This window comes from Nyctereutes procyonoides, unplaced genomic scaffold (genome assembly GCF_905146905.1).
Source record: "Nyctereutes procyonoides isolate TBG_1078 unplaced genomic scaffold, NYPRO_anot_genome, whole genome shotgun sequence".
In the NCBI taxonomy this organism is placed as follows: Eukaryota; Metazoa; Chordata; class Mammalia; order Carnivora; family Canidae; genus Nyctereutes; species Nyctereutes procyonoides.
In genome coordinates, this window is record NW_026575159.1 from 306748 (window position 1) to 320450 (window position 13703).

The 13703-nt window shown below is 35.3% G+C and overlaps 1 protein-coding gene across 11 annotated transcripts in view; it reads left to right on the top strand.

Moving 5' to 3' along the window:
• Window positions 1-13703, top strand: part of RIMS2 (regulating synaptic membrane exocytosis 2) — a 583644-nt gene that overhangs the window by 238060 nt on the left and 331881 nt on the right. The gene's annotated exons all lie outside the window — the stretch shown is intronic.

A 13703-nucleotide genomic window follows, 5' to 3' on the forward strand; every position in this document is an offset into this window, starting at 1 on the left:
ACTACCAGATTTGCTCCTGTCCCTTGTTTTAACCAGATAATTGCATGAGTTAACTTTCTAACACAAAACATCTGATGACCTTCTCATGTCTACAGAATGAAAGCCCAAAATGCTTAGCATGGTACATGAGCCTTTTAAATCTTCACTCAACTTTGATTTCTGGCCTCCCCTGCCACTTCTGAGTTTGATCCTGATTTTCTTTTCTACTGAACTCTTTTCTGTACTTTATTTTTTGTGCTGTCTTAAATTCTTTGTGCAAAGAGTTATGATATAAATAATTCCAGTTAATAAGACAATGTAAAAGGGATTTTACGTGATATAGAAAACTAGAATAATGAAAAAATGAGGATAGTTCTTTATTGTGGGTATCTCAAGATATAGATGCAATTATATAATCTAGTGCCATCTAGTGGTAAGTACTTTGAGTTTTCTTTCCATAATCCACTGAGGAACTTCCAATGCACTTCAACACCTCTTTCCCTGCCTACTGTCATTGCATTGATCATTAAATTTTTGCAAATTGTACTTAACAAGTTTTTTTTCTAAAGCTCCTACAGCTCCTGGTTTCATAAATGTACCTAAATACTGTCTTAACTTGCAACTCAAACAAAAGAGTCTCAAATTGGGATTGGAATGCCATATTCAAAGAATTACAGAGATTTTCAGGTATTAACAAATTAAAACCTGAGGAGTTAGTTTTACTATTTTTAATTCTTTTGAAAAGTAAAATTAACTCTATAGTTATCAGTGACTGAGGAATTCTTTTACTCTCCCTTACTCCCTTCATTTCTTAAACGGTGACTGAGATATTGCTAAATGTTGGGCTCTGTATTAGATATTCTTTGCACTTATGAATTGAAGTTTTCAGATGACTAATGATAGCTTTTGGCTAACTATTGCACTTTTTTCTAGGTTCTTGTTTAGCTGAGCAATAGGATATAAGCAGCGGTGTGCTGGTAAATATTTGACAATCAGCTCTCCAAAGGAAAACAAACAAACCTTGATTTATAGCATTTACCTATTTTCATGATATAAATGACTATGTCCCAACATGGCTGATTTTCAGGTACCAATGTGACTTCACTGACCACAGAGCTGGGAGATGTTTTACAATAGGCTGCTGGTGATGTACTACTGGATAAGGAAGTATGATGTGTACTATAATATTCTGCCTCTTTCATTTGAAGTCACTCTCCTCTTGGCTTATATTTATTAGTAAATCTGTACATATTTTCTGTTCTTACACCTTTCTCACTTGTTTAGTTTCTACTGAAATAGCAGCCAGGTTACTAATGACCCCAGATATCTTAGAATTCTCACTGGAGACGAGTCTTTCTCTGGCCTCAGTTAGCAGTGTGTTTAGTTATATATGACATGTATTTTATAGCCACATGTTTAGATAAAGAAGGAGTTTTATGTTTTCCTCAGATAAAAACAAGTCTGGAGAAGCCAGCTCGAGGATAGTACAACTGCTCGAGGAAATCAGTAGAGACCTATGCTTTTTGTTATTGTTGTTTCCTGCCCTGCCACCCACAGTATGTACATTTCAAACTCATGGTTAGAAAAGATCTGTTGAGTTATAGGAACAGGAAGGACCATATTCCAGTCAAAAAAGGAGGAAGTGCAAAGTATGATAGGTGTATGCCAGCTGACTCTATCTCTTTTCATTAGGCGTAAATAGCTTTGTAAAGCCTACATCTAGTCAACCTCTGACTGTTATTGACCTGAGCTATGTCATGTGACCACCCATAGCCACAAAAGAGCCTGGCATATAAGTATTTTAGACTAGACACACTGTTGATCTGAATAAAGTTAGGATTCTATTTTTAAGAAAGAAATGAGGTTGAGATCTATTTGGTAGGCAGCCAGCTATGTCTGCCACAGTCTGTTTTACCTTTGGTCGTGGTTCAACCCTATGAACTACATAAACCTTAATTTCTTACTGCTATCTCCTCAACTTACAGTTTAAGCAAAGTGTATTTTGAACCCTAAATCATAAAGTCCTGTGTTCAATAGAATGGCTTTAACGTGGGATCCCTGGGTGGCGCAGCGGTTTGGCGCCTGCCTTTGGCCCAGGGCGCGATCCTGGAGATCCAGGATCGAATCTCACGTCGGGCTCCCAGTGCATGGAGCCTGCTTCTCCCTCTGCCTATGTCTCTGCCTCTCTCTCTCTCTCTCTCTCTCTGACTATCATAAATAAATGGTGAAGGAACAGCAACAGATCATGCAGATGTTAGGTTCTGTTTTGTCTGTTTGAGGAAGAGCATTCTGTTAGCTTGAAGATAAATCAGGTTTCTTTAATTGGTGTAATAGTCATATCTGAAGGTGAAGATCACGCAGAAATAATTTGTGCCTGTTTTTTTAGCTTCATGTCAAGATAGATAGCATGCTGTGTGTGTATTTATTTCATACGAGAACATACAGGAATTATCAGAAAACTTCTGTTACTTCAAATACTGGTATAATGATGGTTTCCACATTTTTTTTTAAAATTTATTCATGAGAGATGCAGAGAGAGAGGCAGAGACACAGGCAGAAGGAGAAGCAGACTCCATGGAGGGAGCCCGATGTGGGACTCAATCCAGGGTCTCCAGGATCACACCCTGGGCTGCAGGCGGCACTAAACCGCTGCGCCACCGGGGCTGCCCAGTTTCCACATTTAAATAAAATATATTTTGTGTTTTTGTCTTTGTTTTTATTTTGTCATGGTAGTTGTTCATAGAGTTCTGTATTGAGTTGCTTATCATCAGTTCTCTTCCAAGAAAAATCTTATTTAGCAAGAGCTTTCTTTGTACTTGTTATTCTTGAAAATAATCTCAATTGTATTCTCATGCAGGCTGTTGGGAGGCTACTTGACAGAACTGTACCTCTGATTTTTAAGGATTCTTTCTGTTCTGTTACAACAGACAGCCTGTTTGTTGACTCCTGACCTCTTCCTCTTTGCCTCTCCTTATGCACTTTTCTCCACATCTCTGAAAATGTCACTTAAATATTTGAATCACTTACAAATCAACAGAATTGCATAGAAAAAAAATTTAGTAGCTGGGAGATTGAAGAGGTTGATATTCTCAAAATTCATGTATCGAAGGCACATCTTTTTCTTGTTCCCTTGGGAGCGATATTTTTCAGTAATTTATGAGTATTTTTTAAGATAAAATAGGGATCCCTGGGTGGCGCAGCGGTTTGGCGCCTGCCTTTGGCCCAGGGCGCGATCCTGGAGACCCAGGATCGAATCCCATATCGGGCTCCCGGTGCATGGAGCCTGCTTCTCCCTCTGCCTATGTCTCTGCCTCTCTCTCTCTCTCTCTGTGACTATCATAAATAAATAAAAATTAAAAAAATTTAAGATAAAATACACACAAAAAAGGAAAACAATTAGTATGTGTTTTGTCTAATCCTTTTATGTTTCTATTGTAGATAGGCTGGTCAAATAGGGCAAATGACATTTATTTTTATCATAGTGTAAAAAATACCTTGCTTATATAGCTTTATTTGTATATTCAATAAATATTTATTGAGTATCTACTGTGAGCCAGGTATTTGAATCAAGTGATCAGAACAGTGATCCCTGCCTGCCACTTGCAAAATGTACATAACAGGAAACAGTAAATGAATAAAACATATACCATAATTACAAGACTATAAATGTTATGAAAGAGATTTAAAAAATAAAGCAGGCTAAGGGGATTGGGATTGGGAATGCAGGGGCTGGAAACAAGTTGAGGTACTAAATAAAGGGGTCAGGGAAAGCCTCCTTGAGAAATTGAGATTTGAGGGATGAATAAAGAAGGTCTCTACTGACTCGAAAACTAGAAGATGTCTGCTGATATGTGGACAAGCAGCATCCTTGGTAGAGAGGTGGTCCTCACTTTAGGATCATTGCTCTGGCAATGAGAAGTCCAAGGAAGCCATGGTGGCTGGATCTGAGTGAGTCAAGGGGAGTGGTAGGGGCGGAGGCCAGAGAGTGACAGGTGCCAGATCCCATAGGCCTTGTCAGCAAAATGAGCTACTGACAGGTTTCAAGCATATTTGACTTTCTTGCTGCTGTGTTGACACTGAGCTGAAGGGGGCACACAGTAAGCAGAGACCAATTTTAGGAAATTTTTGCAGTAATTCACAGGAGAAATGATGATAACTTCTTTAGACTTGTGCCAGAGGAGGTGATGAGATGGTGAGAAGCATTTGGATTTTGGATATATTCTGTAGGTAGATCCTGTAGAACTTCCTCATGGATAGGACAAGCAATTGAAGGAAAGAATTACCATGAACTGAGATGGAATATTCTGCTTATCCTTAAACCCACTTATCTCTATTTCTCATATTTTAAAATACTGTATGATTCTTTTTCCCAAGAAGGAAATAAATACTTAGGATGAAAATCAATGATATACCTTTTTTTTTTTTTTAAAGATTTTATTTATTCATGAGAGACACACACACACACAGAGAGAGAGAGAGAGAGAGAGAGAGAGAGAGAGAGAGAGAGGCAGAGACATAGGCAGAGGGAGAAGCAGTCTCCCTGCCGGGAGCCTGATGTAGGACTCGATCCAGGGACTTTGGGATCATGCCCTGAGCTGAAGGCAGATGTTCAGCTGCTGAGCCACCCAGGTGTCCCAATTATATACATGTTTGGTTTGCAGATACGCAGCATCTGTTTTTTAATTTGATATGTATTTCTGCTTGTGTTTGTTTCCTTTTATAGGAGGAGATTTCTCTTCTCTGAGTAACAATACTTGTAGGCCTCAACCCCAGATCTGTAAGTTGTCTTTTTTGAACAAATAGAAAAAGGAGAGAATGCGATAGGTGCATTAGACCAATAATTGGAGTTCAATAAAGGAACTTTACAATTAACATAAAGGTTTCAGGGAAGTATTGGATAAAATAACTCTCTCTGGGGGCTTTCACCGATGATTATAGAAGTAGTTGTTAGCTAAATTTAGTTTTACTTTGCTTCCTCTTCTTTTTCTCCTGTCTTGCTCATTGTATTCTTTGTATTTTTCTGTTTTCCATTAGTATCATAAAGGTGTTTCTAAGGCTGTCATAAACTCAGAAAGAGTACCTTAAAGAAAGAGAATAAAATCGCTACAGATTGAAATTGTCTTCTGGAATAGACTGGCTCCTACTGTTTGTGGGTTTTTTGTTTTGTTTTGGTTTGTTTTGGTTTGGTTTTTGTTGTTTTCTGTTTTGACATGGCAGTTTTGGGAGGGATAGTGGCAAGCAGGAATTAGCACAATGGTTTATGATAGGGGAGCATCATTTGTGCACCATTTCCTAGGGATTTGAATATCCTCATCTTTAAAATATAAGCTGAAAATATTGTCATGAATAAAATGAGAGTTAATTTAAACTGGTATCTGATTCATAGAATATTTTGTACTTATGAAAATTATAAATATTCTCATGAAAACTTTTTAAATCCCAAATTGAGTCCTCATAAATTTGAATGCATGGGAAGTACTTACCCAAGGAATTAAGAAAAAACATACAAAAGTAAAGAGTTAAAAATGGGGAAAATAGTCCTAAGAGGAAAATATAACTCACAAAGGGTAAGGAGGAGGAAATTAGAGACCTAGAGAGATATAGAGTAAACATATTAGGAATGATATGAATGAAGTTCTGAGGTGGGCCACTAAGAGGATCAGGAGACAAGGTTGAGTAAAGGAGAGGACTGGCAGCGGAGTGTGTATTATAGTTGGGATGACACTGGCAAGAGAACTCAGGCAAGTGGGAAAGTGAATGGAAGGAAAAAAGGAAGCTTATATATCATTGTATCAACTATATTCTTGTGTCAGAAATCTTCTGGACTTACCAGCAGGGAATAATCAAAATATTCTGGCAAAACTTTTTTCCCTTCGATTTGATATGAACTATGGGGTCTAAATGCTTCGATTTTGTTATTGGTTAGCATTCCCATGAAAATGATTGATCTTGGGGCAGCCCAGGTGGCTCAGCGGTTTTGCGCCACCTCCGGACCAGGGTGTGATCCTGGAGACCTGGGATTGAGTCCCACATCGGGCTCCCTGCATGGAGCCTGCTTCTCCCTCTGCCTGTGTATCTGTCTGTCTGTCTGTCTGTCTGTCTGTCTCTCTCTCTCTCTGTGTCTCTCATGAATAAATAAATAAAATCTTAAAAAAAAAGAAAATGATCTTTAAATATTTATCACTTTTGTCTCAGTAAGCTACAAGTCTTTGTTAGGAATCTCAGTGAATAAAAACCACTTTGTCCCCACTGCCCCTCCACAATCTCTCCAAGACTTATTTTTTTATTTCTTTTTAAAGATTTTATTTATTTATGAGAGACACACAGAGAGAGGCAGAGACATAGCCAGAGGGAGAAGCAGGCTCCCCATGGGGAGCCCGATGTGGGACTCAATCCCAGGACCTTGGGATCATGACCTGAGCCGAAGGCAGATGTCTGACAAACTGAACCACCCAGTTACTCCCCCAGACCCATGTTTAAACTTGAAATTCAGGGAACCAAAAACAGCAAGAACTTTCTCATCTTTCCCCACACTTCAAACATTGGCCTTTCTCAGTACTATATAAATTTATTTGGAATCACTTAAACAAATTATTTCCTGTGCCATTACACTTCTGGGGAAAGCATTCTTTTAGTGAAGATTAAGGAACTTATTGAATAATTGAAAAGAAATTATAGACCTACTAAACCATCAGCAATGTTTATTGTCACTATATATTTTATAGTGACAGCAATGCAGTGGACTCCAATAGCAAACACAATGAATTCTGTTATTTTTGTAATACTGTAATTCACATAGGAGAAGTGGTTCACAAATTTCTCAATCTATCTGTTTTAGTATAGTGCCCGGAAATGCCATGGATGTAGGATGCATTTGGTATTCAGTATTGTGAGGCACTAATCAGCTAAGTACCGTAATCCTCCTTACAGGGTACATTCTTACTTGACCTGGAGCTATATCCAGCCACATAGTAACAGCATTAAAGAATAACCTTTTTCTTAACAGGCCCATCACTACAGGATTTTGTGACTCCATCCATGAATGAATGTTGTTTTATGTGTTTATGTTTTATTTAATAATTCAGTTTTGAAATAAAATGATTGCAAGCAAGTAGAGACTTTCAAATCATCTGATTAAGGATGGATCCTATGATTTTGCTAGAGCTAGAAGGATTAAATGAAAGCACTGCCTGGCACAGTGTTGATGTATTTTTATCAACATGATGCTTCATGCTCGACAGATGTGCATTGGTTGAGGAAAAGGTAAAACTAAAAAATGTATTAGATGTTGTGATGTGATTTGTAAAAAAAAGTTTGGTCTTTTTTTGGTGTGTTTTTTGATGAATATAAATTGTTTGATTTATTAGAAGCTTCTTGTAGGAATTCTAGGCATGGGAACTATATATTTCATATTTTATAGGATCCTATATTTCTGTTAAATCCTGGATTTAATGTGTCTTAATTGCTTTAAATTTCAGAATTTGATTACAATATTATGTTTAAACTATATGGTTAGAATTGTATAACTGAATTAATGAACTATCATTTTAATTGATTTAGCAATAACCATGCTTTATAAAGCTTTTAAAAAGATGGAGTTTTTTCCCAGATTATTGGTTCTTCAAATATTATTTCTGTTATTTATAAGTGACAATCATTTAATGATCTCTACTAACAAAGATTATGAGTAAGGGATTTTCTCTATAGGTAGTCTTTAATTGAATAGCATAAATTTGAATTTGCAGAAATTAGTCATCTTCAAATTCTTTACTTTCAGTATCATGATTCTTCAAAATTATATAGGTATTCAGAGTTAAAAGTATACAAATATTAAAGCTTAAAGTTTCCATATAAGCGTTTACTGTCCTTATAATTGTTTTGAAATGTTTTATACAACTTATATTTTCAGAGGCTTGATGATTAGTTTGTAGTATATATAGTCAATATTGTAGGTGGTATAATAACACAAACCGCACAGCATGGTAAAAGTTGTAAATATGAAAATAGAAACTATGGTAAAAACACATTGTTAATACATTATGTAATTGAGACTACCTTTGGGAAATTGTTCAAAGTGACTTTAATTGGGAAATAAGTTTCTTATTTGGAGTTTCCCTATCAGTCAGCCTGATTTTTATACACGGAGCTTTAAAGAGACTAATTGGTAGACTTTCTTGCTCAAACTCTTATGCCTAATCAGAATGACATTTATAATGGAGTATACAGCTAGAATATTTAGAAACAGATTGAATAGTCTGTATGACAAAAAATTATAAGCAATGAACAGAAATTCTACTTATTAACTTATATTTTCAATATTTCCATATGTGATTTTTTTATAAACTAGATCTGGATAAGACCCCTGTGATATGGGGAAAGAGAGAATAACTTAACAACCCAGATTTCAGTAAAAAGAGGTAGGATGAACAATATTAGGTGAATATAAAGTGAATACAAATATATACTGATATTGTTATATCAGAAATAGGGATGGACTGATGCATAGGAGTAAAAAATAAGGACCTATATAATGTCACGAATATATTTTATTCTAAGGAAGGGCATAATTTTGGATTTTGCCTCTTAATTTCTCAGTGTCTTTGAAGGATTAAGGAAACAAAGCATCTTAAATGATTTGCTCTATTCTTCTGAATTATAAAATATGGGTGAAATACTGTTAAGTGCTTTATGATTGCTTAGAGAATTGTACAATTTATCATTAAATTCTTTACCTATTAACTGTTTTCTACGTGATTATAATAAATGCTAAGACTTGCTTATAGAGGACAGTAGCAAAGGTAGAGATTAAACTGCTTGAATTTTCATGGGCTTTCTTCAGGTTCTGAAAAAAAATCGTGTCTAAAAACACAGCAGTTTTAATTTAAAAGAGAGTATATATAAAATAACTCATGATCTAATGGCAAAATCATTTGACAGAATATTTTAATATTTTGGAGTAATTGATAGATTCTTCATTGTTTGGTAAGAATAGTCATAGAATAAAATCTTGCCTTGCTCCTAGCATAGCTTTAATATAGTACCTCAAAATATATTTTTTAAAACTTTATTCTGTGTTAAGTAACAGTGACAATAGTTATTCCAATTTCAGAAGTCATGAGCACTATTCTATTTTTACTTAAATCCAGTACAAATCAGTCTACAGTATGATTCACATGCTTCAGCAAATTTCATAATCTCTAGAAAATGTGATTGTTGGAATTAATATTGAATTCAATATTTCTAAGGTATGATTTTTCAAAAGCACTTAGATGACGTGTTAAGTGCTAATTAATAATAGACTTTCTTTTGGAACTGAATTCTATGATAAATATTCTTTTTTATCAAACAAATAAAATATATTTCGTATATCGTAAAGGCTTACTATATTCACTTTATTTATACCCTACTTTCAGAAATTTATGTTAATTCCTCAGGAAATGAAGTGTTTCTTTTCTTACCCCACCTCTGTTCTATAATAACAAGTGTGATGTTAAATATATTGTGAGAAATCCTTAATGTATAAAGAGGTTTTGTTCTAAATGTTTAATTGTAAAGTGACTGGCACTCTAAATATATTTTTCCAAAGAAATCATTTCATAAGCAATTGCTGGATTTTGAAGCCCAATTACAAAAGTCCAATGAACATATAAAATACACTACTATAAAATAGTTCCTTCCTTTTACCTATGCTGGGTGCTATTACTGCCAAGGGAGCAATAGGAGAAAGAGAAGAGCTAGACTATTTTAGCCCATCAGTGAGTTTGAGTATTGAAGAAAACAGCCTATCATGAAAAGTAGAGTCATCTAAGGGAGAATGAATCAGTTCTTTAATTTGACAAATGTTTTTCAAGTACCTACTACGTGCCAGCTTATATAGATCCAGGTTGCTGCCCCTCGTGAACCTCAATGTTTTAGAGTATTGTAGACATTCTTGGATAGTAATGGACACGATTACCTAGGGCAGAGGTACTGTGAGGAGGAAAGACCATTGTCAGGTTGAATTGCCTTCAAAATATCCAATTTCCTGCTTCACATTTTCTCAATTTTTTTACTTTCTTACATGGCCTTAAGTCCCACATGATAGAGATTAATTTGTATTAAAAATCTTAAAGCATATAAGTATTTTTGATAATATTATAAAGTCAGTATCCATTCATTCTGATTTAATCTGGTTGTTTTTCTTTTGATTCCCAACTGAGATCAAGGACAATGAGGAAATGGAATTTACTCAGTTTGAGAGCAGGAAATCTTTTGCAAAGGAGGGGTACATGAAAAAGGCTTGGTTGGCTGCTTTTAGGTGGGTTCTAGAGATGAACTATCTTGGAAAAATATTTGATTTAGTACAACAAGAATTTAGTAGATTTCATATTTTATAAAACAGCTTTAAGTAAAAAAAAAGAAAGAAAATAATAGCAACCTAATGATAATAACAAAAACATTTCCAATGAAGTTATATATTTTATAGAAATGGGCAACACTCCGTGTAACTACATTACTCTAGTCAAATGTACCTTTTTCAGGAAGACCTTTCTTACTGAAAGTAGCACCCTGAAATTAGAATTTATTTTAACAATGAGAGGATGGTCAAGATGGAAGAAGAGGAGTGGGAGATACAGGCTTCTAGTTACAGAATGAATAAGTCACAGAAATAATAAGCATAACATAGGGATTGTAGTCAAAGATACTGTAATAGCAGCTATGATAACAGATGGTAGCTACACTTGTGGTGAGTACAGCGTAACAAATAGACAATTTGGATCTCTATGTTGTACACCTGAAACTAATGTAACATTGTGTGTCAACTATACTCAGGTAAAAAAAAAAGTTTTAAAAATAAATAAAGTTTTAAAAAATTGTTTTCTTGTATACCATTATAAATCTGAGAAACACTGGAATCTTACTCTTGGAGAGTATCAATTTCTTGATATTAAATTTGGTTTATGAATAATCTATATTCTTGGAGACAAATGTATTTATTAACTTAGGTTGGAAAAAAGTAAGATACCAGAATGTATTTGAAATTCCTAACATAAAGTCTGCATCTAATGGAGGTTAGATGGTCAGTTTAGAAGAACTGATGTAGGGCACTTGGGTGGTTCAGTCAGTTATGTGTCTGCCTTCAGCTCAGGCCATGATCTTGGGGTCCTGTGATAGAGCCCCATGTTGGGCTCCCTACTCATTGAGGACTCTGCTTCCTCCTGTCTTTCTGCCTCTTACCTTCCACTCCTGCTTGCGCTCTCTCTCCCTGAAATAAATAAATAGAATCTTTAAAAAGAAAAGTTAAAAAAAAAAGAACTGATGTAATGGTTTATTCTTTAGAGTTCCCTAGAGAAATTCTCTTTTACCTCAGTTTTTAAAATATAGTCAGTAGATATAAGTAGACAGTTAATGAGATGTATGTTGAAAATTGGCACCAGTCAGTTATTATATCTTGCCAGAAGTATTATTTTTTGCTATCCTTAAAGCTTTCATTTAGGCATATTAACTTGATGAAGTCATGGTATCATTATTATAAGATCATAGCTTAATTGATTGAGCCACTCAGGTGCCCCACGTTTCTTTATTCCTAATCTATATTATAATATGTAGCATTTAGATCTTACCTAGTAGCATTTAGATCTTACCTAATACATATTTGTTAAAATAATATATAAGTTAATGTGTATAAGCTATGTTATTCACTTTAAAATACAGATTCTCAAAGATTAACCAGCCATCTAGGTCAAATAACTGGTTAATAACAAAAGTAGGACTAAGAAACCCAGATCCCTTGATTCTGTTCTTCTTTTTTATGATAATTGCCACCATGCTAAGGTATTTTTTTCTTTAGTCATATGTATAAAAATGACAGAAAAGTAAAATGAATTATGCATAAACAGATACGCATATAGGATATTACGTAGGTCAATACTATAAAATTTATTTTGTTTTTGTTTTTGTTTTTTTTTTTTTATAAAATTTATTTTGAATGCTCTATTTTGATTGTCTATTTTAAAGTATAGGAGTCTATGGTTTTATGTAACAATTATAACTGAAAAGATTTGTTTTTAATTCCTAAATGTTTTATATGTAGATATAAGATATAAATGTAAAAAAACCCCAACACATCCACTTGCCTAATCATAAAACATTTAGAACAGACTATTTCCTTCATACTTTGTAATACTTTTGCCTTTATGGTTCTAGGGTAGAGTTTACCTGGCTATGCACTTGTGTGACACTGAAAGGTGGAAGAGTTACAGAAGCCATTATTGTCAAGCAGCAGTTGTTGGCAGGCCCACAGGCTGATGTGAAAGTCTCAGTGGCTCCTGGCAAGCTTCTGTTAACTGACTACCCCAGTGCTATAGGCAGCTGAGATAATTGGTGGCAAATTCCCAAAGCTTGAAATTCATAGCAGCTTCTCTAGTGAACATTTTGAGAACCCTTGTCTTTGGTTCTTCAGGCTAAGAACTGCAGCATTAACTTCTTTGGCCTTCATGGCTGGTTCAGTTGTGTAGTTTTTGATTACTGTATTAAAATCCTTTCTACTTAGAAAACCTAAAATGACTTCTGTTTTTATTAACAAATCTTAATTGATACATTGGCAGGCTTTATTTCAGATATGGAGGAAAGGGATTTGGTGACACAGGAGAATCTATTTTATTTATTTATTTATTTATTTATTTATTTATTTATTTATTTATTCATTCATTCATTCATTCATTCATGAGACACACACCCACACACGCACACACACACAGAGAGAGAGAGAGAGAGAGAGAGAGAGAGAGAGAGGCAGAGACACAGGCAGAGGGAGAAGCAGGCTTCCTGCAGGGAGCCCAATGTGGGACTGGATCCTGGGACCCCAGGATCACACCCTGAGCCAAAGGCAGACGCTCAACCACTGAGCCACGTAGGTGTCCCAACACAAGAGAATGCAGAGGAGAAGATGATGTTGCTGGGTTAGGTCATTCCACATTATCCTTTCTCTGCTCATGCTTTTAGGCCTCCCAAAACATAACATCTAAGCAATTCACAACGGAGCTAGCTAATGTTGGTCATCTTTAACTTAAACTGACCTCACTTTTTATTATCTCCTGTTCATGTGTCCTGGCAAAAATCCCCATGACAAGTATTCTGAACTTCTGTCATCCTCAGGAATCCAGATCACTGCTTTTCATAGCTAGTGGTTGACATTATCTGGGTTCATACCAGAGAAGAGGACAGTGTGAATATTTTGTTGACAAAGAGTATTATGCAGATGACAAGGTTCAGTATGTTGTTCCAGTGTTAGAGGGGCAGGTTGAGAACTTAAAATATGGTCTCTTCCTCTGAGGCTAGAAGGAAGTATGAGTGGTTAGATATGAAGACAAAGGGAAGTATTGAGCTGGCTTTAATTTCAATGAAGACACAATAAAAATAACAGTCTCTTCTGTTTTCTACAAAGACTTTGTGTGTGTGTGTGTGTGTGTGTGTGTCTGTGTGTGTGTGTGAGAGAGAGAGATGAATAAGTCATTATTGTTGGTATTTATTTAAATTGTTTATCTCAAGTTAGAGCAATAAAGAAGAGTTGGAGATACAATGATAAGAAGAAAATTTGGATGAACCAATACCAGGAGTGATCTAGGTAGCTGATGATTGAAAAATGAATTTTTAAAAAGATTTTATTCATTTATTTATTTGAGAGAGAGAGAGAGAGGAGGGGAGCAGAGGTAGAGCAAGCAGACTCTGCACCTAGCATGGAG